Below are 26,765 nucleotides of genomic sequence, written 5' to 3' on the forward strand. Positions count from 1 at the left end.
AGTTGTTCTTGGATAACGTGTCAGAAATTTTAACTGAAAATAATGTATAACAATGCGCAATGATAATCATGGAGATATTAAACGCTGGAAATCAAGTATCACCAAAATGGCTGCAGAGTAAATGAATGAATGAATGAATGAATTACATAGATAAATACATAAATAAGTATTTCGTAAGCAACCGAAGTATTAAAAGATATAATAAAATTATTTATTCACTTTGATTATGTAATTTGGACTTAACGACACTAATAAAAATGTTGTAACACATTCATTACGCAACTAGTTTTAGTGGATGAGGCAGAACTTACAGTAGAATAGTTTTTTTACTTATTATTACACACCAGATTTGTGTGAACAAATATTTTTAAATTTATATGGGTATATATGAGTATGAGAGCACACATCTCAAAAAGGAATTAATTAGGATTAATTTTTTGCTCACAGTTTTTAATAAGATAACCTGTAAAATAGACTATTATATTAGTGATTCTCTTATTAGGTTTGTGGAAGATATTTTCATTAAAAATTTACTCTAATTAAAATACGTAAGTTCAGTTTCATTAAGCTTTGTTAAAATAACGTTTACATCATGTTAACTAATATGTTGTTAAAAATTAAATATCCTGTTAGTGTACTAGTGTTTCTCCAACCATTTGAAGTACCTTGGTTAGGTAATATGATGTTAGGAGCAAGGTAATAGGAATCAAAGTGGCAATGATTGCATGAACATTTTCTGAATGTGCCTATTTTTGTTGGGTATCATTTCTTTTAGTGGAAAATTGTGTCGTCCATTACTCTTTACTGAATGCCAAGGTCAGACGCAACTAATCGATATTAACATATGACGACAATTTGTGAGACAATTTGTTCCGAAATGAATTTCTTTCATAATTTCTTTCCTACAATTTATAATGCTAAGATGCCATAAAGTGTTGTATCCAACTCGTGGATATTATGACACAAACATTCACTCATGCCATATTCATCAAGATTATCCATTTGTTGCATAAGTAACTATTGCTGCATAGTAACTCTGCTGTAAACCCTGTTATTATTTATTTTACAAACTTACCCTAAAATAGGGGTTGCCCTGAAGGACAAAGTATACCAAATATACGAATATTAGTAAATACGTACAATTTTATGAAAGTGTTTTCGTGAGCAATATAATTATTATTATTGTGTTATTAATTTACTTTGTATGTGATTTCTCAGAAGATAGATTCAATATTTTAGAGCTATCAAAGAAACAGTCTTGGCCAAAGAGGATTCAAGATTGAACTCTTTGCAGAAATTAATAATTTTTTTTGTAATAGTGCCTCTAGCACCCACTAATAGCCCAATAATTTCAATGGTTTGTAACTTATACTGTACATAAATGTAAATAATAAGGAACAATTGGACCATAAAATTTGATTCTTCTCATTGTTGACATCTTCCGGTTGAGTTGTATCCAATTCGAAGCTGATAGTAGGATTTATTATACCATAGCCTGTTGTGTTGTTAAAGGCTAATATATTATCAACCCGCCGACAGCTTCTTGTTTCCGATAGACCATGGATTTCTTCATAGGTGGTATATTCCTTGTCGCGAAGAGCTTGAGAGATTGCGGACCTGATTTTGTGATGCCTGGCATTGCGTAATGTCTCACCATACGGGCAAGGTCCAAGAACGTGGGCGAGAGTTTCTATCTCGTTGAAGCAGTGGCGACAACGGTTACTGTCCATGGATCTGCCCGGAATAGCGCGTAAAGCCGCAACATTACAGACCATTTTTATAGCATCCCTCCATTCACTGGAGCTCAGTCCTTCATGATGAGTGATCCACCCGTTTGTGTCAGGATGTTCCGCGAAAAGGAGAACTCCTGCAATTAAAACATCATTATCTGCTAAACTAATTCAACGAATCTATTGACAATGTGGATTCTAATAGAAAAAAAACATATGCTTGCAAACTTATATTAAAAAATAATTGCTTTACCTATGATCACTGAGATACATGATTGATCCAATTTTCTCAATATCTAAAATTACGTATTTAGCAGGACCCCCTCATATAATATTCTAGTGCTGTGGAATTTCGTTATGTATGTATACACATTAATCCAAGACATCGGGCGTCGTCTGACTAGATGGGAATGTAAATTCTTCTGAAGTTGGCTACAGGCTAATAGGTCTGGTTTTATGGAGTAGATGATTGTGATGGATTTACTTGAACTACCAACATAATAAAACACAGGATGAAAGTAAATTAAACAAAAGCTAGGGAATGAAATGAAGTAGATAAAAGAAATTGTCATGGAGACAGGAAGTTATAAGAACTTACAAGAAGTTGTGGTCTGCATTAGAGGAGTCTGAGAGATAAGAAAGGGGATCTATGAAAGAACGAAATACGTTAGGGAGGGAAGAAACATGAACATATATAACAGGCCAAAAAATGTCAGTTTCTTCAACTCTGTCCAAATATAAAAAAAGAGAAGACATAAAATAAATAGTATACTTAGGTAAATGAGGTAACATTTAGAGTCATGTAAGTTAGATGCAGAAAAATAACAAAAAGTATTTTAGTATTCAACCTCAATATGACGGCAATATTTCGTGTACATCAGGTCTGTTGTTGTTAAGAAAGAACAGAACAGTAGGGTAGGGGAGAAGAAGATATACAGACAAAAGAGAGGTATATTACTATCTGCTGCACACATACGGAGTCGGCTGAACAGCGCCAATTCCCAAATGAGGGACCTCAACAGAGTTAGGAAAAGAAGTCCTCTCAAGTTAAACTGTCTAACTTCTCGGCAAAAGGAAGCAACTTCTCAAACTTTTAAGCATCAGCTCTTAGGGTCTACTAAGTGCTCAGTGAAAAATTCACGAGTCCCCCCCCCCCCCCCCACAAACACATCAGCATCATGCAGACGAGGGAGAGAGAACAGCTTTCCTCCGTGTATCTTGTTACTCCACTACGTTTATACAAAGAGATTTGAATCTTGCGACGAACGGGGCGTCCCAACAAATAGAACAGCACAGTTATTTTAATAAATAGGCTACTTGCTATGCAGTAAGTCAGATTTAGTGGAATGACATGTTGTTAACAGGACATGAATTTTGCTTACCTAAATAGTCATAAAATTACTTAGGAAATTCCACTATCAAACTATTTTCTTGCTCTTGGTTATATAAACACAATTGAAGGATACAGAGAAAAAACGGTCAAAGTCGCAATTCTCATAAGGGTCGTGAAATCATCTAATTCAGTATATTACCTACTGAAAAATTTATGTGTTTTGGTTGTAAAACTGGTAAAAAAGAATTATCACCACGGATACAGTTATCCTTTCCTAATTTTTATTAAAAACTGCAATACATTTTGCAGTAATATCACAGTCTACTATATACAGTCACGAAGCTTGAGTTTTGAGGGTGCTAGAAACAATAGACTGTGACGGTACTATTTTGCATTGCCTGTAATGAGGCGATATTAGCGATCCTAGTGGTGAGCAACTATCTAATGTTTGCATATTTACTACGTATTGAGCTTCGCGACTGTATATACTAGACTGTGGTAATATACTGAATTAGAGTCCATACCTGTGGAGTAACGGTCAGCGCGTCTGGCCGCCAAACCAGGTGGCCCGGGTTCGAATCCCGGTCGGGGCAAGTTACCTGGTTGAGGTTTGTTCCGGGGTTTTCCCTCAACTCAATACGAGCAAATGCTGGGTAACTTTCGGTGCTGGACCCCGGACTCATTTCACCGGCATTGTCACCTTCATTTCATTCCGACGCTAAATAACCTAGATATTGATACAGCGTCGTAAAATAACCCAATAAAATAAATAATATACTGAATTAGATGACGACATCACTCTTAAGAGAATTGTGACTGTGATCGTTTTTTCTCCGTAACCTTCAGTTCTTTCTCTCACACAGTCCCGCATGCATTTCTTATTCTTCATTTAGTGACCGATTATAATGTTTCGTTATGGTTCTTGATTAAAAATTGTAGAAGATGTTTTTTCTTCAGAACATATGTACAACATTTCTCGGATCTCATCAAAAACGATGTTCAACGTTACAACGAAATCTTAGTTATAAACACAGTTGACTTCCTTCTCATATTCCTGCACAACTACTCATCATTAAAAGGACCCAAAAATGTTCTTGATCTTCATCAGTGTTGGTTCTCTTACTTTTCCGACAACTCTGAATATTGTTTCTGGCCCTCGAAAGGACCGTCAGCTGTGGTTTGGCATGTTTATTGTTTAATAATCTTTTAGTTATTATTGGATATTCTTGTATAATAATTTCAATGATAAATAACCTAATAAATGAAAGAATAAATAATAAATAAACAAACAAACAAAATATTAATAGACTAAATAAATAAATAAATAAATAAATAAATAAATACATGGATAAATAAATGTATATATAATACATATGGAAGTATACAATTATGAATAAATAATTAACAAGCCAGCATGATTAGATATAGATCAAAATAACTACTAAATAAATGAACAAGTATATAAAAATGAATGAAAAATATATGAGCATACAGAATGTTTACGTGATCATATTAAGAACTTTCATAATTGAAAGAAGAGCTCAAAATCACCAGTATGAGATAGGAAAAAAAAAACTGTTCCTGAAACGTCTCGGCCACCGGTGTGGCTCGGTCGGTTAAGGTGCTTGCCTGCTGGTCTGAAGTTGCGCTCGGGCGCGGGTTCGATCCCCGCTTGGGCTGATCACTTGGTTGGGTTTTTTCCGAGGTTTTCCCCAACCGTAAGGTGAATTCCAGGTAATCTGTGGCGAATCCTCGGCCTCATCTCGCCAAATATCATCTCGCTATCACCAATCTCATCGACGCTAAGTAACCTCGTAGTTGATACAGCGTCGTTAAATAACCAACTAAAGACATCTCAGTTTAAAGCTTTTAGTAAAATAACAGCAGGGCAGGCAGATAACCCCTCCTTCAATTGTGCACTTCCGGTTGTCTATTGAATGAATATAAGAAAATAAATCTAAAGTTCATTCACTGTTTGTAGATTTAATTAATTCAACGAAACCAAACTTAACGAACGTAGAACTTTCTCCTTAGGGTCTCCAACTGGAAATGAGAAATGTCAAAGCATTCATGCGTTATGTCTTTTAGATCGTTTACATTTTCGTAACAGGTGTCATGGACTAAATTCTGTGGATTTTGTTGGATATTATTTTTATTTCATAATGTTTTCATGAATTTTACAACATTCATTTCCATTCATTAAAATTCATTTTACTGATTTTAAGTAGCAGTGTGTTTTTGTCTATCAAGGCCCCATGTAAGAGCCTGGAACTCGATGTTAAGTGCAACATAAATAAAAAACAATTGCCTGTAAAAGAAACAAAAAATAAGAACTTCTAATATGTAGAGGTTGGAATAAAAACGTTCATTTCCAAAATAATATTTTTTTCAGGAAGTAGAAAAAACTGTATCGAGACTTCACTTTACCCCAAAGTGAACGACAATTTTATGAGTCGTAAATGTTACGTCCGTTGTATTTTATAGACCAAAATATTTTGGAAATGTCCGGTTTCGTTTGGAAATATGAGGAAAATGTTCACTTTCATTCGATAGAAAAGCTATTTGGCACTCATTATACTAAATAATGCACGTCGTTTGCCAGTGGCCTGGCCAGTGCTTACTACATAATCACCCGTACAGTAACACCTTTACAATAATTTAAATTAAAACACATTTAGCAGATATCACTCTTGCACATAGAAGTGGAAATGACCGATTTTAAATGGATTGGTAATTGTAACACATACAGAATGTTTTAAATGATACAAAAAAGACAATGAAAATATTGGCATTAGTAGGCTATGTTATGAAATTATCCTATTTTGATTGAAAGTACTGATTTTACCACATTGTTTCTTATGGAAATGACCGAGTTGGAATAAAAACAGTAAAAAAGTCGGTAAGATTCCTGCAAACATACGGAAACAGTAAAAAACTCATTTTTTGTTTTCGGTGGAAATGACCGGTTTTGATTACATACATAAAATAGTAATGTATGTATGTATGTATGTATGTATGTATGTATGTATGTATGTATGTATGTATGTATGTATGTATGTATTTACATGTATTTACATTCACTTCTCCTGAAATTTACATTCACTTCTCCTTCTCTTCGAAATCTTGAACTCTTCTATTCCTTCGTACCTGTCGTCTCGCTTCACTTACCTTTCTTCCCACCACAATCTGAACACACGCTCTCGCTATGAAACAATACTAACAATACCATCCCATCGCACCTCCTCATACTCATCCTCTTTCACAATAGCCCTGCCAAGACTCTGGAATTCGTTACCTGCTAGCATCAGGGACTGTCGAAATAAAATTCAATTCAAACGCAAACTTACTAGGCACTTGGTCAGTAATTGAGACTCGTTCAGACATGGTTTCTTGTAAATAGTTCTCTTAATCTATCACAAAATATTTCAATATCCGGTAATTTCATCACTATAGAATTTTGTTATTGTAGGTTTAATTTGTAATTTAGTAAATACAAAAATATTCTTTGTTCTTAACTTCTATGATAAAATGTCTAGCTTTCATTAATCAGGTAATCTTGTCGTACTTTAATTTTTATTGTAATTGTAAATTTAATGTTAATTGTAATTTTATTGTTCATTTTATAGTTGTAATCCCCTGGTAGAGGGGCAGAGAAGGCCTGACGGCCTTATCTCTACCAGGTTAAATAAATAAATACTAAAAATAAAAAAAATACTATGTATGTATGTATGTATGTATGTATGTATGTATGTATGTATGTATGTATGTATGTATGTATGTATGTATGTATGTATGTATGTATGTATGTATGTAATGTGTGTATTTCTATATTAATCTACACATTCTGGCCGACATTTAACAATTAATTTTACATACCGTACATAGTTTTCATAGGAAGGGAAGAAAGACAGACTACATTAAAATACCGACAAGCCATCCTGACCCTAGTTTCATCTCTCTATCACTTAAAAGTAGTAATATTTGATTCTGGAGTACGACGATAAAGAGGATTTTTTTTTTGTTCTTTGATACGAAAAAAAACTTCTGCTTCTCATAACACTCCATTTTGTGAATCCTAAGGGGAGGAGGAAAATCTGAAGTCCTCTAATCGAACTACACTTTGATATTCTGAGATTTTTTGGGAGCTCATAATATATTAATATGAGATTGATTTGTCTGTCCTCCCCTTGATTTCAACTCTTAATCGGGCGTATAGGGAAAAAGTGAAAAATCCAAAATCTCCAATATGAATGAAATTTTACATATTATAACTATTTATATAATCGATAAATGGGAACTTTTTAGCTCTCAATGATACCCTATGGAGTTCAGACTGGGAATAAGGGAATTTCCCATTTATCATCTGACTTTGAAGGTGAAGTGACAAAACACAAACATAAAATTACATGAAGTGAATCTCAACGCCGCCTCAGATTATTGTGGACAAGTCAACACTAAGCGGGCGTATAGGGACTGAGGATTGTATTTTTTAGTGTTAAAAATTCTAAAATTCTGGAATATGCTTCATAACAATCTTATTTGCGATATTTTTAGCTTTAGAAATAGACTAATAGTGTAGACTGTAGAGGATTAATCAGACCTGAGACCGAAAATTGCATTTTTTAAATTTTTATTTGTATGTCCTTTTCACTCGATAATGGCTGAACAGATTTCTATGAAATTTTGTGTGCAAAATAAGTTGGATACCACATAGATTTTAAGCTATATGACAAGGGGATTATAAGCGGACCTGAAATAAATAAATCGAAATACCTCGCTTATTATTGATAACATAACAAATATTGCTTTAAAATGTTTCTGACAAGTTTTACTCATTATAAAATTGTGATAAAACTGTTAGTTAATGAGATATATGAGTTTTAAAATAACAATTCGTTTTATAGTAGTGTCGCCTCAATCAGATTAATCTACTCTTTTAATAAAACTGTAACATAGATTTTTCTGATAATTTTAGTTTTTTTAAGAATAATTGGCGTTAACATGTATAAGAAACTATCTTGAGACGGAAAATCGCTTTTTTGTTTGTTTGTATGTTTGTTATCTTTTCACTCGATAATATATGAACAGATTTTTATGAAAATTGGTATGTAAAATAACTTAGATCCCATTCCACACAACTTTGAATTAATTCAGAAGCAAACGCCTTACAACTTATAAAAAGCTAATTATTCACTAATTAATAACAAATCTGTATCTGAAACTGAAATAAATTAAAGTCAATGTTATTTATTTGCAACAATTGCAGCGAAGAGCACGGGTATGGCTAGTACCTAAATAAATAATACACACAGGACACAATAATGCAATATGAATCAGTGGGTCTAAAAGATGCAGAAGTCAACAAATGAATGGGTAGCAACCAGAGAAGCTAGATGAACTGTGCCGTTCTGGTTTATAAATAGGCTCCGGTGGAGTAAATAAGGTGGGGAGTGACCCCCGACCCGCTGCGACTGGAGACTCATACTGTATTAATGCGAGCGCCACTCTTAGCGGAATGACTTGCCTGCTATTCACCGCGCCCCTGAATAATTCCCTTTCCAAAGAAAGTATGGCCCCTCAGGACAAGAGACTGTCTTGCAGGCTGACGTCACGCGGTTCAGTGGTGTGCACACAGCACATCATGGTGCTCAGTGGCGTGGAACAGAGGGGATGACGTCGCAGGTATCACAGAGATCGACGTTACTATGTGATGGCGGAAAGAGAGACTCTTCAGACGCTTCGAACTACACTTTCAGTCGACATTGAAAAAAAAAAAAAAAAAAAAAAAAACAAGAACGATTGACAAGAAATGCAATGAAATCTATAATCTATGTAATCATAACGGTTCTGTTCTCATTAGTATAAATACAAAACAGGAAAGTGCTGTCTTCCTCCGAAGAGTTTAGCGCTGGGACCTGAGGTATTCTTGCCATCGGTGCGGGGGTGTTGCAGGTAGATTCTTTTGTTGCTACAGCCAAGCCGAGCCGAGCGGAGTGGGAAGTATTAATCGTCAAAAAAGATGTAGTCTTCAGTCTTCTCTCTGATGTTAGCTATGTTAATATTATATGAATTACTCATTAAATATTTCACCGTTACAAGTCATTTGTAAGGAAACATGCTGTGGACATTTTTTGGTTTTATTCTATTGGAATTTTACAATATGTGTGATTGGTATTGTGAAAAATATATTCCTATAATGTCATGCGAAAATCATTTGTTGGTAATATCTTAAAATACAAAATCAAGTAGTTATACTTCTCAAGTGAGTTCAGCAGTACAGTATATTTAAATTGATTACTTTACAAATTTAATTCAGTTCTACTAATAACTAAATTTAATAGTATGATTCTTCTTTTCATTTATATTGTTGTAGTTGTATTATGATTTTTCCTTTTATTTATTTGATTGTATTTGTATTTTTGGTGGTGTGATGGCCTCAACTTCACCAAAATAAATAATAAATAAGTAGTAAATAAATAAATGAATAATAAATAAATAAATAACATTTTCTACAATGCTTTCCTTCTCTGAACACGTAAGTACGAATGGTTGTATCTCTATCTCGCCAAAAATACGTTAGAAAACTAATAGGCATACTGCTCTCGTAAATTGAGCGAATGTTTTCAGTATGATTTACTTCCTTCCAGACTGCCCCTGTCACTGTCCCCTCCCACTCCAGTACCGCGCTAGACTAATCGGAACCGCATTCCTTTCAGCACTAAACTCCTCGGAGGATGATATTATATATGTTACAGTCAGAACGCGAAATCTGTCAAAACCCAAAGTTTCTAGGAAATTCTAGTTCTAACAAAGCTCTTTAGGAAATTCTAGTGTTCACTTATGTAATTCAGTTACATCTGGAAATAACTATGGCTCTTTAGGATATTCTAGTGTTCACTTACGTAATTCAGTTACATCTGAAAATAACTATGGCTCTTTAGGAAAGTCTAGTGTTCACTTACGTAATTCAGTTACATCTGGAAATAACTATGGCTCTTTAGGAAATTCTAGTGTTCACTTACGTAATTCAGTTACATCTGAAAATAACTACGGCTCTTTAGGAAATTCTAGTGTTCACTTACGTAATTCAGATACATCTAAAAATAACTATGGCTCTTTACGAAATTCTAGTGTTCACTTACGTAATTAAGTTATATCTGAAAATGACTATGGCTCTTTAGGAAATTCTAGTGTTCACTTACGTAATTCAGATACATCCAAAAATAATTATGGCTCTTTAGGAAATTCTAGTGTTCACTTACGTAATTGACTTACATCTGGAAATAATTACGGCTCTTTACGAAATTCTAGTGTTCACTTACGTAATTCAGATACATCTAAAAATAACTATGGCTCTTTAGGAAATTGTAGTGTTCACTTACGTAATTCAGTTACATCTAGAAATAACTATGGCTCTTTAGGAAATTGTAGTGTTCACTTACGTAATTCAGTTACATCTGAAAATAACTACGGCTCTTTACGAAATTCTAGTGTTCACTTACGTAATTCAGTTATATCTGAAAATGACTATGGCTCTTTAGGAAATTCTAATGTTCACTTACGTAATTCAGATACATCCAAAAATAATTATGGCTCTTTAGGAAATTCTAGTGTTCACTTACGTAATTCACTTACATCTGGAAATAATTACGGCTCTTTACGAAATTCTAGTGTTCACTTACGTAATTCAGTTACATCTGGAAATAACTACGGCTCTTTACGAAATTCTAGTGTTCCCTTACGTAATTCAGTTACGTCTGAAAATAACTACGGCTCTTTGAAATTCTAGTGTTCACTTACGTAATTCAGTTATATCTGAAAATAACTATGGCTCTTTAGGAAATTCTAGTTTTGACTAATATAATTAATTTGGCAGAAATTGTTGTTTTCAGATAAGTTACTAATACATTAATTATATTAGATGACTGTTCAGTCTACACTTGTCACTTTTACACAATGAGTTATATCATTGTGTATACATATGTATTATATTTTATTTTATGATGAATGCTTTCGCCTTACGGCATCACGGCTCATATGAACACACAGGAACACAGTATAAAGCATTTGGTTAACAACATACAACATGTATGCATTATAACATTGCGATGAAGACTAGAAACTCTGGTGAATTTTTTAGGATCATGTCAGAATTCATGTGTGATTTATGAGGTATTTGCACATCATTGTTCAATATGGAAAAAACCAGAAATATACAATATTATGCACAGTAGATATATCTTAAATATTAGATAAATAGTTAAAATACAATTTAAAAACAGTTGGAGAAACATATATTGAATAAATTAGTTGTAGTACTTAGTTGTTAAAATTACATCTGTGATACATGCTTACAATTGCTGTCAGCTATCTAATCAGAGATCTAGTAAATATGTTTTTGTAATTGTGTCCAGTAATGATAGTTACAGATGGATAATAACTTGATCGTGATGTTTGTTGATGGACGTTAAGATGTTTAGAAATGTCTGAAACGAGATAATGAATTAACAACCATACATGATGCTATAGAAATCCTTAAAACTGTTAATAATAATAATAATAATAATAATAATAATAATAATAATAATAATAATAATAATGCAAAACTAATCATCGAACAGTTACTCAATCTTGCAAACTCTCATGTCATATACATGCCGATTAACTTCCGTCAGATGAATGAGTAATACAGCCTGGTAAATTTTGATGCGTCATGCATATTCTGTACAGCTTAGTCATAATCTTGCAGTGGTGGACGAACATCATCTCCGTAAGTAACTTCATATCACTTTAACATTTAACAGATTTGCGTTCAGTAAAAATGAAATTAAAACACATTATATCTCGTTTGAATTCAATAAAAGTAAAATTAAAACACATTATATCTCGTTTCAGACATTTCTTTGCTTCCTAACTTCCACCAACAAACATTACGAGCCAGTTATTATCCATCTGTAAATATCACTGCTGGACACAATTACAGAATACATATTTAGTAGATCTATGATTAGGTAACTGATAGCAATTGTCATCATATATCACAGATGTAATTTTAACTACTATGTACTACAACTAATTTAATCAACATATGTTTTTCCAACTGTTTTTAATTGTATTTTAACTACTTATCTAATATTTAAGACATATCTACTGTGCACAATAATGTGTATTCCTGGTGTTTCCATATTGAACAATGATGTGCAAATGCCTCATCAATCACATATGCATTCTGATATGCTCCTAAAAAAATTCATCAGAGTTTCTAGTCTTCGTCGAAATGTTATAATTCATGCATGTTGTATGTTGTTAACCAGATATTTCATAATGTGTTCCTGTTATGTTCATATGAGACCTGATTATGCCGTAAGGCGAAAGCGCTCGTCATAAAATGAAATGAAATGAAATAAAATATATTTATACTTAGTGATATAACTCAGTGTGTAAAAGTGATAAGTGAAGACTCAACAGTAACCTAATACAATTAAGTTAGATTTAGAAATAACTGACTGTTATTAGTGAAAAACCTGTTGTAACGGTTTCAGAACGCGAAATCGGTCAAAAAATCAAGAAAATTATAATTTTCACTTACGTAATTCAGTTACATCCAGAAATAACTTATTACTAAAAAATCTTTAGGAAATTTGTACTTTCACATAAACATTATTATTACTATTGTCATTGTTGTTATTTTTGAAATACAAAATAGTTACACAAATAATTATGTTATGGGATGGTTAACCATTACTATTTTTCTATTTTCATTGTTGAACTATGAATAATTATGTTACAGAACTCAATATTATTATTTTTGACTGACAAGTCGCTTGTTGCGAAAAGGCATCCTATTGTGACATTCAGAGTTGCAGAGAATTTTTTTTACACACAAGCATCACTTCGAAATCTATTTTTTTTTCAAGCACAACGGACGAACTCTTGTCCGATGCCTTCTTTCTCGGCGAAATTTCTGCATCTGGCACCTGTACTCGTGACAAAATTTGAGGACACACATCAAATTCGGATCTGAAAGAAATAAAGTGTTACGTGCCGGGTATTGATGAAATTAACTACACTATAAGTTTTTAAAGTTCAGTGAACCTACCTCCAATATAGTTTATTCAAAATTTCCTCCTTTGTTCCAATTCTGTACAAGTCTTCGCTATTTCTCTCAAGCACGACTCCTATGATGTTTTGCAAGTCGGACTATCAATGATGAGCGTTAACATTATTTTCATGTCTTCGATATCTAACATATTTTCACACGTCATTAGTCATAAATACATGTACATTTTTAAAACAGTGAATTAAAGAAGTATCATTTTGAAACTCTGCAATTATATCCGAGTATTAATACGAAATAATAATCACATATATGTTTACATTAATAAGCACACATCTTCTCTTCATTGCGGAAGCAGTACTAATATTAATGTCAAACATTTTATTGTTTATGAACATATCTCTAAATAATTAAAAATGCTGAAGTAGTCATTACAGCTAATTGTCTCGATATAGGCGACAATTGTGCAGTTACGTCACTCATCGGAATACGCCACTCACCCCTTCCTTATATCCCCGCGTCATTGACTTGGTAGGGGAGGGGATTTGTATTCAGTGTCTGTCTTATGTGATTGCGTACGGGCCACAGATACGTCATTCAACGCCGGTGGACTGTGGACGGGGAACCAACGCTTTCCCCATGCTTTCTACCTCGCTCTCGCCAGTTCTGTATCCCTGATATAGGCCCTAATAATGCAACTTGTAACATATGTTCCCTGGCAGCCATGATTCACGCTGTAACTGGACGTTAAGGATTTAACTGCGGGAGTATGCTATGTTAATTTAACAGTGGGTTTAACATAATATTAGTCCCACGCCGTGGCGTCGTGGTCTAAGGCATTCTGCCTTGACTAGCGTTACGGAATTCGTGCTGGTTCGAGTCCTCATGGGAGAAGAAATTTCCTCATGAAATTTCGGCCAATGTATGAGACCGGTGCCCACCCAGCATCGTGATGCACTTGGGAAGCTATGATAGGTAGGGAAATCCGATTCCGAAAGCCAGCTGTAACGGCTGGGGGGATCATCGTGCTAACACACGATACCTCCATTCTGGTTGGATGATCGTCCACTTCTGCTTCGGCATGTGAACGTGAGGCCAACAACCGTTTGGTAGGTCTGGGCCCTTCAAGGGCTGTGCCGCCACGGATTGTTATTTTTATTATTGTTACTATTGTTATTATTATTATTATTATTATTATTATTATTATTATTATTATTATTATTATTATTATTATTATTATTATTGACCAGTAAGTGTGTGTTCTTATAATTCTTCTGTACGTGCATGAATATTGATATTTTTAGACCTTCTCCCTAGAAGGATAAAACGATTAGGTTTTATCTCAATTTTAATCTTCTTAATCTTTAGATGAAGGTAACTATTTATTAGTTATTCATTTAATAACGATATTGTAAAAAACTGATTCAATATTACGTGCCAAGGAACTGTTAAACACCAGGAATTGACATGTCTTAAATCATACACAGAAAGAGAAAGATGAGATAAATAAATGTAAGGAAGTCAGCTATCTAATGGGGTTTGAAATATCTCGTGATCTAAAGCCTTTTAATAGAACATAATTTCTCAAAAGAGTAATGATTAAAATAGCTTAAATAACTTATCCATAAGATGTTTTTAATTTTGAAAAACTACGAATTTCTCGACTAAGTGTCTAGAGAAGAATTAAGAAAATTGCTGATTATATTCAAGAGGAAGGTTAGAAAAGAAGCAAAAAAATCGTATATTATTCACGGCTCTTGATGAAGTAGTGACATTACTAATACATCAAAGCTTGAGATTTTTATCCGCGGGATTGATAAAGATGTTAGTACAGGAACCACCACTGGGTGTAGTTTTCATGCCAAGTACCTTTCCTCCTTATTTCATAGACTGCCTGTTGCTTAGAATCACTGCAACTCGAGTTTTGATCACCGCTGCCCAAGACCCATATGACCTGATGCAGAGCGAAACTTCATATTACATACGTAAAAGACACTGACATATAAGCACTTGAGCCACTTTTGAATTTAGGTTTGGACTGTAGCTTCTTCCCTGTGTGCGCGGCCCTGTGCTTTGACGCGTGATACAGAGACGGCGGCCCGACGGGAGTGATTGGTCAGTCTGAGATAAGGAGACGCTGGACGTCGGTTATGCGTCCATCTCGAGAGCTCCATTAGCACGCTCAGGTGCCCTGCGGCCAGGTCATACGGACGCTCACATCAAGTGGAAAGCGAAATGGATGCTGAGGATCCATCAAGTCAAGTGTCGATTAATAACCGAGACCTCCACGCTATCACAGCGTTTACTTTATTCTTGCGCGAAATGTTGAGGAGCTATTGTAGTGCTGAATGAAGTCTATTTTGATATTTATTTAATATAATATTGAAACAATGGGAAAGACAGATACGTAGGACAGGGTCTGATTTGGGCAGGAGCCTACGGTGCCTCTGCTCAGGGCCTCATGATTCTGGGGTCCTCAAAATCCAGGAACATGCCTTTTATTTTAAAGGATTATGCAAATGGAAAATAGATAACAAAACTGTCAACTGAAAATCAGAATTGACATAATAAGTAATTATCTAATGAATTATTATGTTAGAAAAAGCGTCAAAATTCACTTTATTGTTTTAAGTTTAGAGTCGTGATTTCAAAGTTTAATGTGTTCAACATGTAAAAGTTGAGTAACATACCGTCGTTGTTCCTGCAATAACTCCTATGTACAAAATATATATTTTTTTCAATAGAAAGAAAAAAAAAACACATTTTTTTTATCCTATGGCAGCCGTACATAGGAGGTTGTGAATTCTTACATTTCCGAAACAAAGAAATATAATTAGATATAGATTTTATTAGAGCAAAAATCTGAAAATCGATAAATATGTCACATAAGAGTTATTGCAGGAACAACGACGATACATAGTGTGTTCAAATTGTAACAATAGACCCATTTAAATAATTAATAATGACTGCAGCAGCAAAAGTCGACAACATTGTCAGTTTTCATTGTATTGAGTGTTAAATCAAGTATCTAGTGCTTGTGCTCCTTGCAGCTTATCTCATTTTTGTTGTCATAGGATCATTATCGGAATGTAGTGGTAGTGTTAAAGTGTTTTTGTAAGAATGTCCATATTTAAAAATGAAATTCCCAAGCCAATTTGAATTAGAAGCGAATAAAAGAAAACTGAAAGCTATTAAAATTCAACAGGAAAAACAACACTGATCATAGAGCAAGTATGTTCGTTCATATGTTACTAGCAGTAGCCTAACTTCTTTACTCACGGATACCATCAGTTTAAAAAAGTTAATAATGTTTTAACACAGACTAATGAAGATTTTGGCATAGAGAGAGACAACAATCCGCCACAGCTACTAAATTGTGGAGAGTCAAGGTATTTATTTTTGTATAAGTCTAAGTCAGAATTTAGGAAAAATGAACATTTCTTTCAAACTTCTGAATTACTGCACTAGAGGAAACGAGGAATAATACTGGTATTACAACCAATGCAAGCAAATTTGATCTATCTTGTGGCCACACACATTCATTGATACTTTACGGGACCACTTTATTTTTAATTCTTCTCCTCAAAATACACGATTAATAAGGTGAAAGGAGATAGGTGACAGAATTAAAATAAAATAAGATATGAAAAGCGGGGGCCTCATAAAGAAAATTGAACTCCGGGCCTCTGAAATTGTAAATCAGGCTCTGGCGTAGGATATCAGCAAGTTATTCTGTATCTATGCTCAAATGGAGCTGACAACTAAAAAACGAAATCAAGAAAAGTAATTAAAATATGAATGTTACAGTGCCGGAAGGTGAACAAATATTTTCCAAAGATTGAAAACTATTCTCAAACTACAGTATGCGTATAAATTCCATCATTTCAGTACCGACGGCTATTTCATAGCTTAAAAAAGTAAAGCAATCAAATTTAGGGAAAATAATATAACTATGGTATATATACAGGATGGAAGTGAAATAGCCTTGCAGATTTTCAGATCGAATAGCTCATGTTGTAACAAAAACTATAATGTCAAATTGGGGGAAAGTTAATAGTTTTATTTTCAGAAAAAAAGTTTAACAATTTCTTATTCGGTAACTATGGCGAGTAGAATCGTGATTTTTGTCCACATCGATAGGAAAACTAAAAAATAATAATTTATCCCTCTGGCGTATTTCAATATTGTGTACGGTTTTCGTGTAAATTTAATTTTAAAAACCTCTAAATTCAAGCATTTGCACGCTGCGAGTTGGTTGCACCAAACTTAATTTTATAATTAACTGTGCATTTAATCACAAAACGTAATGTAGGTTTTCTATTTATTTCAGTGTACCCTATCGTCTCTTTCAATCTGCAAGATTATTTCACTTCCACTCTGTATATAGGGTGAACCGTAAGTAATGCAATTAATTTAAGAAGTCATTCTTTGAGATATTTCAGTCAAAAAAGTTTAAAAGAGAATTTTGCTCGTTTTTGCTTCCTTTTCGAGATGAGAATAGTTTCATATGAAACATTTCATAGCATATTTTGGAAAAGCCATGTACCTTAATATCGTCTGTCATCTGATATCTTCTTCTGCCCCGAACTCTTCTCCCGTTCCCATTCCTTCCAATGCATCCTACAGTAGGCAGTTCCTTCTCAGCCAGTGATCCAACCAATTAATTTTCCTCTTCGTGACTTATTTCAGAATCATTCTTTCTTTCCCACTCTTTCCGAAACAGATTAATTTCTTATTCTGTCTCTCCACTTCACACGTTCCATTCTTCTCCATATTCACATTTCAAATGCTTCTATTTGCTACTCTTCACTTCGTCGTAATGTCCAGGTTTCTGCCCCATATAATGCCACACTCCACACAAAGCACTTCACTAAACTGTTCTTAGTCCGCAGAAGACCATTCAATTATTTTATTAAATTTTGTAATTACATTGAATTTTTATTGTATTGTATTTTAATACAAAATAGTTATTTATAGAAACTATTCCAGACACGAACTCGCTCAGACTGGTGTATGCTATGTGTATTGTGTGACAATTTTATTATTTTGTATTGTAGTATGTAGCAATAAAATACAATAGAAAAAACTTGGCACACGAAGCGCGAAATAGACAGAGACAATAATTTCGGTGTGTATCCTCCCGCATAGTTCAATATAATTATACTGTATAACTTTTATTATTTTTTTACTTGGTTATTTAACAACTCTGTATCAACCACGAGGTTATTTAGCGTCGATGAAATTGGTGATAGCGAGATGATATTTGGCGAGATGAGGCCAATGATTCGCCATAGATCACCTCACATTTGCCTTACGGTTGAGGAAAACCTCGGAAAAAAACCAACCAGATAATCAGCCCAAGCGGGAATCGAGTCCGCACCCGAGTGCAACTCCTGATCGGCAGGCAAGCGCCTTAGCCGACTGAGCTACGCCGGTGGCTTAACTTTCATTAATAATCTCATGTACATAATTAGATAAATTATAATTTTATTTCACAATTGGTATACTAACCCAGGCCTAGACTATAACCACTCTGTAACATTTTAGTCTTAAAAGTTTAATAGCCATATTTATCATAGCCTACATAAAATTTCTAAGCGTAAACTTTCCGGCTGACATTTCGATTGTTTAAAAATCTCATTTTAACACATACGAACAGAAATTACATTTGAAAGAACTGATACAAACGACAAGCCTTCATTTTCTCGACATACACACCCATTATGTGGCCTCGAAATGACTCGACATAAGTAGAACTGCGATCTCGACTCAGACTAGAAGACAACGTTGTATATAATCTGTTCATTTAAATAACTACTTTTCCGTCCTTTCATGCTTTTAAATGTCTTATTTTAAATAGTTAACTTTATGTAATATAATATAATATAATATAATATAATATAATATAATATAATATAATATAATATAATATAATATAATATAATATAATATAATATAATATAATATAATATAATATAATATAATATAATATAATATAATATCTGTGCGCAATAAATTAAATAATGCAAAGTTTACTCAACGAGTTTTCCATTAAGAATTTTGTTATGATAGTTTTCATTCTGACACATGAAAGGTACTACGCGACCAAGGCGGGAACCGTTTTGTTTGGTGGCGCTGCGATTCGCTTCACAACACAGGCCGTGCTGTAAAGTCAGCATCAGATGCAAAATGAAGCACATGCTGAACTGCGCTCTTGTTTCATTATTATTAACACATTTTATATGTTGTTTGTTCGTGTATATAGTTAACTATATTGTTAGTTTTATTATTATCATATGCTTACACACGTAGGAATCTATTCAGAAAACACACCACAACATCGGTATTCGTAAAGGAGGAACATGAATCGAAAGTAGCAGAAACTAAAATCGGTACTGTATTTTATACAATATTTCAATTGATATACATTTCTTACCTTATCATTTTAAAGTGGCCGGAATCCGGACATCATATATGAGGAAAGCATCCTGTATAAAACCATTACTACCACCAGCATGGGCTACTATAAGTCGTTGATCTGCCCTGCTATTTATATAAACTCCTGACACGTATACGTCTTGCCAACATTTGTGGACAGTGTAATGGGTATGGAACCATGCTTCGTCCAGGTAAATACCGGGCTATTATATCAGAGCGTTCTATTACTGTAGATATTTCCTTTTATCTTTACATTTTTTAATGCAACTTTCGTAACGTTGGAACCTCTTTGTAGAGACTATAATATTTATGAACTTGTCTTCTTATGATACATTTGTCCATGTCGTCTAATTCAACCTTATACGCAGGAGGTCGTCTAACTTTGTTTGGTGTCGATATTTCTACACCCTTATCCTCACATTCTTTACCTTCATTTCTAATCATACCAATTGTTTCCTTATTTAACTTCACAATAGCTGCAGCACATTCTATTGTCTTTTCTTCATCAGAAAACTTCATGGCATTATAAATAACGCTCCGCGCTTGGCTACGAAACAAACGTCTTCCTACATGCGGCATTGCGACCAGATTGAAACGCTAGGCATTGAATGTGACGACACTCCAGCAGTAAACTTACGTAGCGAGCACGGAGTTCCTCATTCTGCCACGACAGGTCCCGCCTTGGTCGCGTAGTTAGTGGTAAATTACATAGTTGACTACCTTCGACTTCGTATCAGTTATCTTTCTACCAGAAATGAAGATGGCTGATACAGAGTTGAAATTAGTTAACTAGCTAATTTGCCACTTATTTTTCATTTTAACACCTGAAAGTTCTTATAACTAAATTTTTAAGTGATACAAAGTGTTAAAAGTGTGTAATCAAGACGTAAGAACGAGTTTTCTATTTTTCACATTCTACCACAAATGTATTGACTGAAATTGTAAATTTTTCTTATTTGTTTCGTTTCATTCTTATTGCAGTGTTTTATAAGGTTCTGTGGTTTCATCAAGTGTTCCCATTTACGAACCGCAGAAGGACTAGGAGTCTCTAGAGGTTTTAAAATACAGTTGTGATATAAGGAGACCCATTCAATATTTTTCCTCCATTTCCTTCTTGTCGTGTAGCTTCCTCTACTGCTACACTGTTTTCTTTGTCTATCCCGCTACATATTATAATGGATCTTTCAGTCCATTCGATTCTTCAGTTTTATTTCTGAGAGAGTATCTTTAAATCAATATTTTATGATATAGCATTTCTTCAGTTGAATCCCAAACTCTTCATATTTTTCCGATTTACTACACGGAGGTATCCGTATTGTTTTTTTTAATTTTGTATCCATTTTTTTCCTATCTTCCCCATCTTTTCGTTCACGTCTATCTGCCTTTGTTTCTTAATATTTTGTTTACTTTCTTCTTACTTTCAATGATTTTCCATAGTTTCTTTCATGTCTAAGTATATTTCTTGCTGTTTCCTTCATATTCTTTTTTTGTTTTCTCATTCTTTTGTCTTTCCTCACACACTTTCTTCATTTCTGTTTAATTTATTTCATGTATAATATTTTTTTCCTTCGTTTGTTTTCTTTCTGTTTCCTTCATTACTTCGTTTGTTTCCTCCTTCATTTCTTGTTCTGTATTAGGTATTTGAGGAGGAACAGTAAATATTTTAGGAGATAGTAGCATAGGTTATTTTGAGAAAAAAAGGTCCTGTAAAGATATGTTCAATTTTCAATGGGCGTCGAGATACAACTGTTTGAATGTTACACAAAAAACTTCACAAGTAGTATGAAGAAAAGAGAAATGATATCGATTGGATTTATTCATTAATTGACAGCCTTACGAAAGATATGAAATCCAGATTAAAGGTAGTTATCAAGTGACACATAACCTCATCTAACATTCTCCGAACGATTGATCTGCCGAGATGGTCATATTCACTGGACACCAAGGTCTCCAGACTTTAGTTCTTTATACTATTGTCTCTGGGGATTGGTAAAAAGCGAAATCTACAAAGAAGACGTAAACACTAGAGATGAAGTGGTCACTCGCATTAACAGTAAAAAAAACTCCGAGACCACCTCAGAGGAGCAACACTTACTATCAGCAAAAAAGTTTAAAAGCGCTTTGAAGTCTCGCATGGGATTTTTAACCATTGAAAATTATTTATATAATTTTAGTAATCAATAAACATAATAAATAATTTGTCTTTTCTTAAGGTCTTTTGTTAGGCTTCCAATCAATTAATAAAAAGTCATCATTACATTTCTCCATACCCATTAAAAATTTGGCACATGTTTATATGAACTTATTACTCGGAATAGTACATAAGACCATCTACTAGACTATTTACTATTCCTCCTGAATCATACATACAGTTTCAACCGTATGTAATGTCATTGATTTCATGTGGTTATTCTTAGCGATATTTCAAACAGAAAAGTTTAATACAGTTTTGCTCGTTTTTACTTCTTTTTCGAGTTAGTTGTTTTATATGAAATATTTCATAGCGTGTTTTAGGAAAGGCATTCATTTAATTCCCAATATAATCAGTCAATTTAAGAGATAAATTATTGAAAAAAAAGAATAGTTTTGCCCTTTCAATGTGCAGAAATTTAGTCCGAACAAATGTAACTTTTAGTTCTGAAAATAAATTTTGTAATGTTACATTTGTTAGGATAAAAGTTCTGCATATTTAAAGGAGAAACTAAAATTCTTTCAATCATTTATTATCATAATACAATGCTCTCATAAATTAACTGAGCATATTGGAAATTCAATCATATGCGGAGACAAAAACGAAGATAGAAAATAGGAGAGATTGGAGAATGCTGGGTTTGCAGTGAAAGACCTCCCCTTGGGCAGGAATGAATGAATGAATGAATGAATGAATGAATGAATGAATGAATGAATTAATTAATTAATTGAAGCCAGACGTGGCTGTCTCACACTATCACAACAATTAAGTTTCCTATCTCAGTCACATATTATTTTAATCCATGAGTATTTTGCAGTAAGGATGATTAACTGTTTGCTTAACTGCTGAAGGCTGCAATTGTGAGATATTTGGCAGCATATGGATCTAACATTCACAGTATAACTTCAATCTTGAATATTTTGCGTGGATTAGTCATGTCGTGCTTGAAACCTTTCAATTATAGAACAGGAATTATTAAGATAAAAATCACAGAATCAAATCAAGAACAGACTAAAGCAGCGGTCGTCAGCGCAGAGCATCCTGGGGCTAGCGTCTCTTACCCGCAGAGAACACAGTGCACCATGGTGCACTCGTAGCTGCTAGCGGGTATGCTCTCTACCTCTTCCTGCTGCACGACGGGGCGCACGGGACGGCTCCGCTTACCCTTTGCACATTTCAGCGAGTGCTGACGACCACTGGACTGAAGTATGAATAGACATGAATCAACCCTATGTTTATAGGCCTACATATATGAAGTTAAATGAAGGAGGCTATTTAAAATGAGAGCGTATATTGGATTAAATGATAAGAACAGACTGTACAATTATATTTAGTAAATTATAAGGGATTGTCTATTAAAATTTTCTTACTGCGATCTATACATTGATTTCGAAAAATATAAAAGTGTATACAGTATATTTCCCCTGCTGTGGCTGTGTAGTCAGACCTTCAGCCGGGTTCGAGTCCCGTTGAGATTTGAGATTTTTTCATTGAAAAATACATACAAGATCGCAGTGGGGTTTTTCCGTTTCTCCATATTAGGCATCTACATCATTCCAACAACATTTCTCCATTTTGTCATAATTCCATAGCATTCCCCGAACTCCGGCTGGCGACGCAAGGAGGGGACTGGCCTAGGGACGAGTGGGGTTGGCTGCTGGAAACCTGAGTACGCAGCAAACCATAGGATAGTCAGCCGGTGTGATCTTGGAAATGCGCCTAGATCGAGGATTAGCGCAATAGATCTTAAAATGTCTGTGCTGAGTCATAGTGCCCAATCTCGAAATTCCATTCCATTCTATGCGGTATATTACACTATTGAACACCATCATTAAATAGTCAAGGATCTAGTTCACGTTAGACGTGATATTTAAGTCTAAGAACTTGAATTCCTTTAACAATGATTCTCTCACTGCCTTTCACAACTTTCACAACTTCCTTTTCTCAATCGTTTTCTTTTCTCAATCGTACTATCAGGGACTGGAATGCTTTACCTGCAGACTTACTAAAGGCTTTACCAACAACCAAAAATGCATTTAAAAATAGGCTTAAGGACCTTACTAATAGACGGTAATTATACACAGTATTTAAAGGGTGTGAATGATATGTTGTTATTGAAGTGTTGTATCAGTGAAGAATTATGTTGTGTCAGTAAAGTGTGTTGTATCAGTGAAGAAGTATGTCGTGTCAGTGAAGTGTGCTGTGTAAGTGAAAAGTGTTCCTGTCAGTGAAGCTTTATAGTTTATAGTGGCAGTGCAAAGAATTTGAGCAGTGAAATGTTTTTGAAGTGTTAGTGAAATCAGGATAGAATCAGTGAAATGTGTCGTAGTTCCAGTGCAGTGAGTGAGTTGACAGCGAAATGAGTGTAATGTTGAAAGGTACTTGTGCAGACATGAACATACACTCGTGGGTTTTAGTTCGATCTTAGTTTTAAGATACAAATTAGAATATTTCAAATGTTATTTTAAGTGATCGTTTCATTTAATTTAGTATATTCCCTGTTGTTGTTGTTGTTGTTATTATTATTATTATTATTATTATTATTATTATTAGTATTAATTATTAGTATTATTATTAATTGTATTTTTAATTAATAAGTTTATTATTGTCATTATTGAGTGTAATTAGTTACCACGCCACCGGGTATATACCCATTGCAGTGTGAATAACTAAATACATACATACATACATACATACATACATACATACATACATACATACATACATACATACATACATACATACATACATACATACATACATACATACATACATACATACATACATACATAAAGTATTCTTTTAACAGAGCGACCTTGGCTCCGTTTTTCTTTTGGATGACATTCTTAGACATTCTTTCTACACGTAGTTCTTCTCCTTTTTGTGAAGAACTGGTTCAACTTTAAGTTCCGATAATATTTCTGTGTTTGTTTTGTGATCCTGTCGTGTATAGCTATTTTGCTGTCCATCTCATCAATTTCATTTTTGCTGCTGTGATGCGGGATTTATATATTTTTTTCTGGCCGATCGTGTTTTTTAATAACCTTACCGATGTTGTTGGTAGGCCTTGTAGTTAAACTTACAACTCACGTGCGGTAAGTAAATAAATCAAATGGACTTTTATTTATATACTTAAAAGTAACGAACTATCAGTGTTGCGTACTACTGTGCTATGAGGAAATAACTAAATGTCTTAATATACCTGTACTCTTTCTAAATTAATTTATTGGAGTGGAGATTTGTAAGAAAACAGGAATTAATGTAGATCATTTCTGACGAATTCTAGTTGTTGCTCTGAGCGCCGCTCGTGGGGTCGTGGCTGAATGCGAAAACATTAATGGAGTAAAATACATATTCAAGAAATAACCTATACCGGTATGCAAATTATTTACACTGATGTATAATTAATGTGTCGCTTACGAAAATTTCCTATATGCTATTTATTTATATTGATGTATAATTAATGTGTCACCTATCTATTTCTTTGAAGACGAAACTAAATTTTCTATAATTTATTTTATTACAACATTTTGACAACCGCCGCCGAATAATAACAAATGAATAACATCTATCGACAAATACGAATAATAACAAATGAATGACACCTATCGACAAATAACAAACGGCTATCACACATGAAAATGATTGCGTCCAAAAACAAACTATTTATGTAGCCTAAATTAAAAATGATTAATAATAGCCTAATTTATATTTGATTAAGATCGGCCAAAAAATAGTATGCAATATAAGTGTTTAATGCATAACAGAATCTCGGAAATAGAGAAGACTCCACTTCGTCTCGTCTTCGATTACTAGACGCTTTCTCTAACTTTTCCTCGATTCTGTTATAATGCACTTACCTCGCTTGTATCTCAATATACTATTTTCATAGCCCAGGTTTCACATCCATGTAATAATGCAGGTATTGCCAATGTGTTATGTATTTTTAATCTTGTTTGTTTCTGGACTTGGGAAGGTTTTAAGACCTTACATTTATTACTCCGGTTATTTTAAGAAGTTACACGGCCTTGTCAGTGATGTCCTTTTCATTCGGATAAGATATTGAGCACCCCAGGTAATTACATTATTATATCTATTAGGCCTACATTGTTATTTATTAGTCTTTTGCTCCTGATTCCCTTGGGTTTTTTAAAGTCTCATTAATATATAATAATGCTATTAATGCGTAGTTACTAGGGGCTTGCAGTTTTGGTAGTTCCCCATTATGTCTGCTGTAATGTGAGAATAGGAGGTGGTTTACCTGTGTGGAGACGTCCACCTGATGAAGAGCGAAGGCGGAAGAATCCTTCGGGCCGAGGTTGGCTCGAGACCCGCCAAGGGATCCTGCAACAGAGAGAAAAAACTTTAGAATCACTGAAAATTACGACTTGAGATTAATGAAAATTGCAGAGGAAGAAGTATATCGACGTTCACAGAACACAGTCCTGAGAATAATCAATTAATTTTAACGTGAAATGTTTATGCTCGAATGTCAAATAATATCAAACTTTATGAACTTTGAACATCTGACATAACTTGATTAGCAATGGTGTCACATTATTCTGACGTCACTTGCTTAGCAACGGATCAGACATTTGTATTCATATGGTGTTTGCTAGAGAGGCAGACTTACTTTCTTGCATGAATTATACCGAGCGTGTAAAAAGTTATGCCCGATTTTGAGTGCAATAAATATTACCTATTCATTTGTTTCAACACCATGGTTACCTGAATCAAACCATAACCATAGCCATAGCCATGAAACAATAATTCTACTCACAGTAAACAACAGCTTCACAAAATAATAACAATAGTACTAATAACTAGACAGTGGATGCGGGATGACTTAAGGAAAAGTGAAGTTGTTTCGTATCAGAGTATATGGCACGTGCCACGCCGCCCGTCTTTTGTGTACCTGGCGAGTACAGCAGCGTACAAAACGAAGGAACCCCGGTCCGTTCATAGTAACATTGCAACGCAATGTGTGCAGTTGTGTTAGCCTGCTCAAGTATTTAG

General features: G+C 34.1%; 1 protein-coding gene across 9 annotated transcripts in view; it reads right to left on the reverse strand.

Annotated features, from left to right (window-relative positions):
* The window catches only part of LOC138712107 (filaggrin), an 858,710-nt gene that overhangs the window by 274,037 nt on the left and 557,908 nt on the right, over positions 1-26,765 (reverse strand). For all 9 annotated transcript variants that reach the window (XM_069843515.1, XM_069843516.1, XM_069843514.1 and 6 more), the window contains exon 2: positions 26,011-26,093. The gene's annotated coding sequence lies outside the window, so the exon portion shown is untranslated. The remainder of the gene's footprint in view (positions 1-26,010; positions 26,094-26,765) is intronic.

This window comes from Periplaneta americana, chromosome 13 (assembly GCF_040183065.1).
Source record: "Periplaneta americana isolate PAMFEO1 chromosome 13, P.americana_PAMFEO1_priV1, whole genome shotgun sequence".
NCBI lineage: Eukaryota > Metazoa > Arthropoda > Insecta > Blattodea > Blattidae > Periplaneta > Periplaneta americana.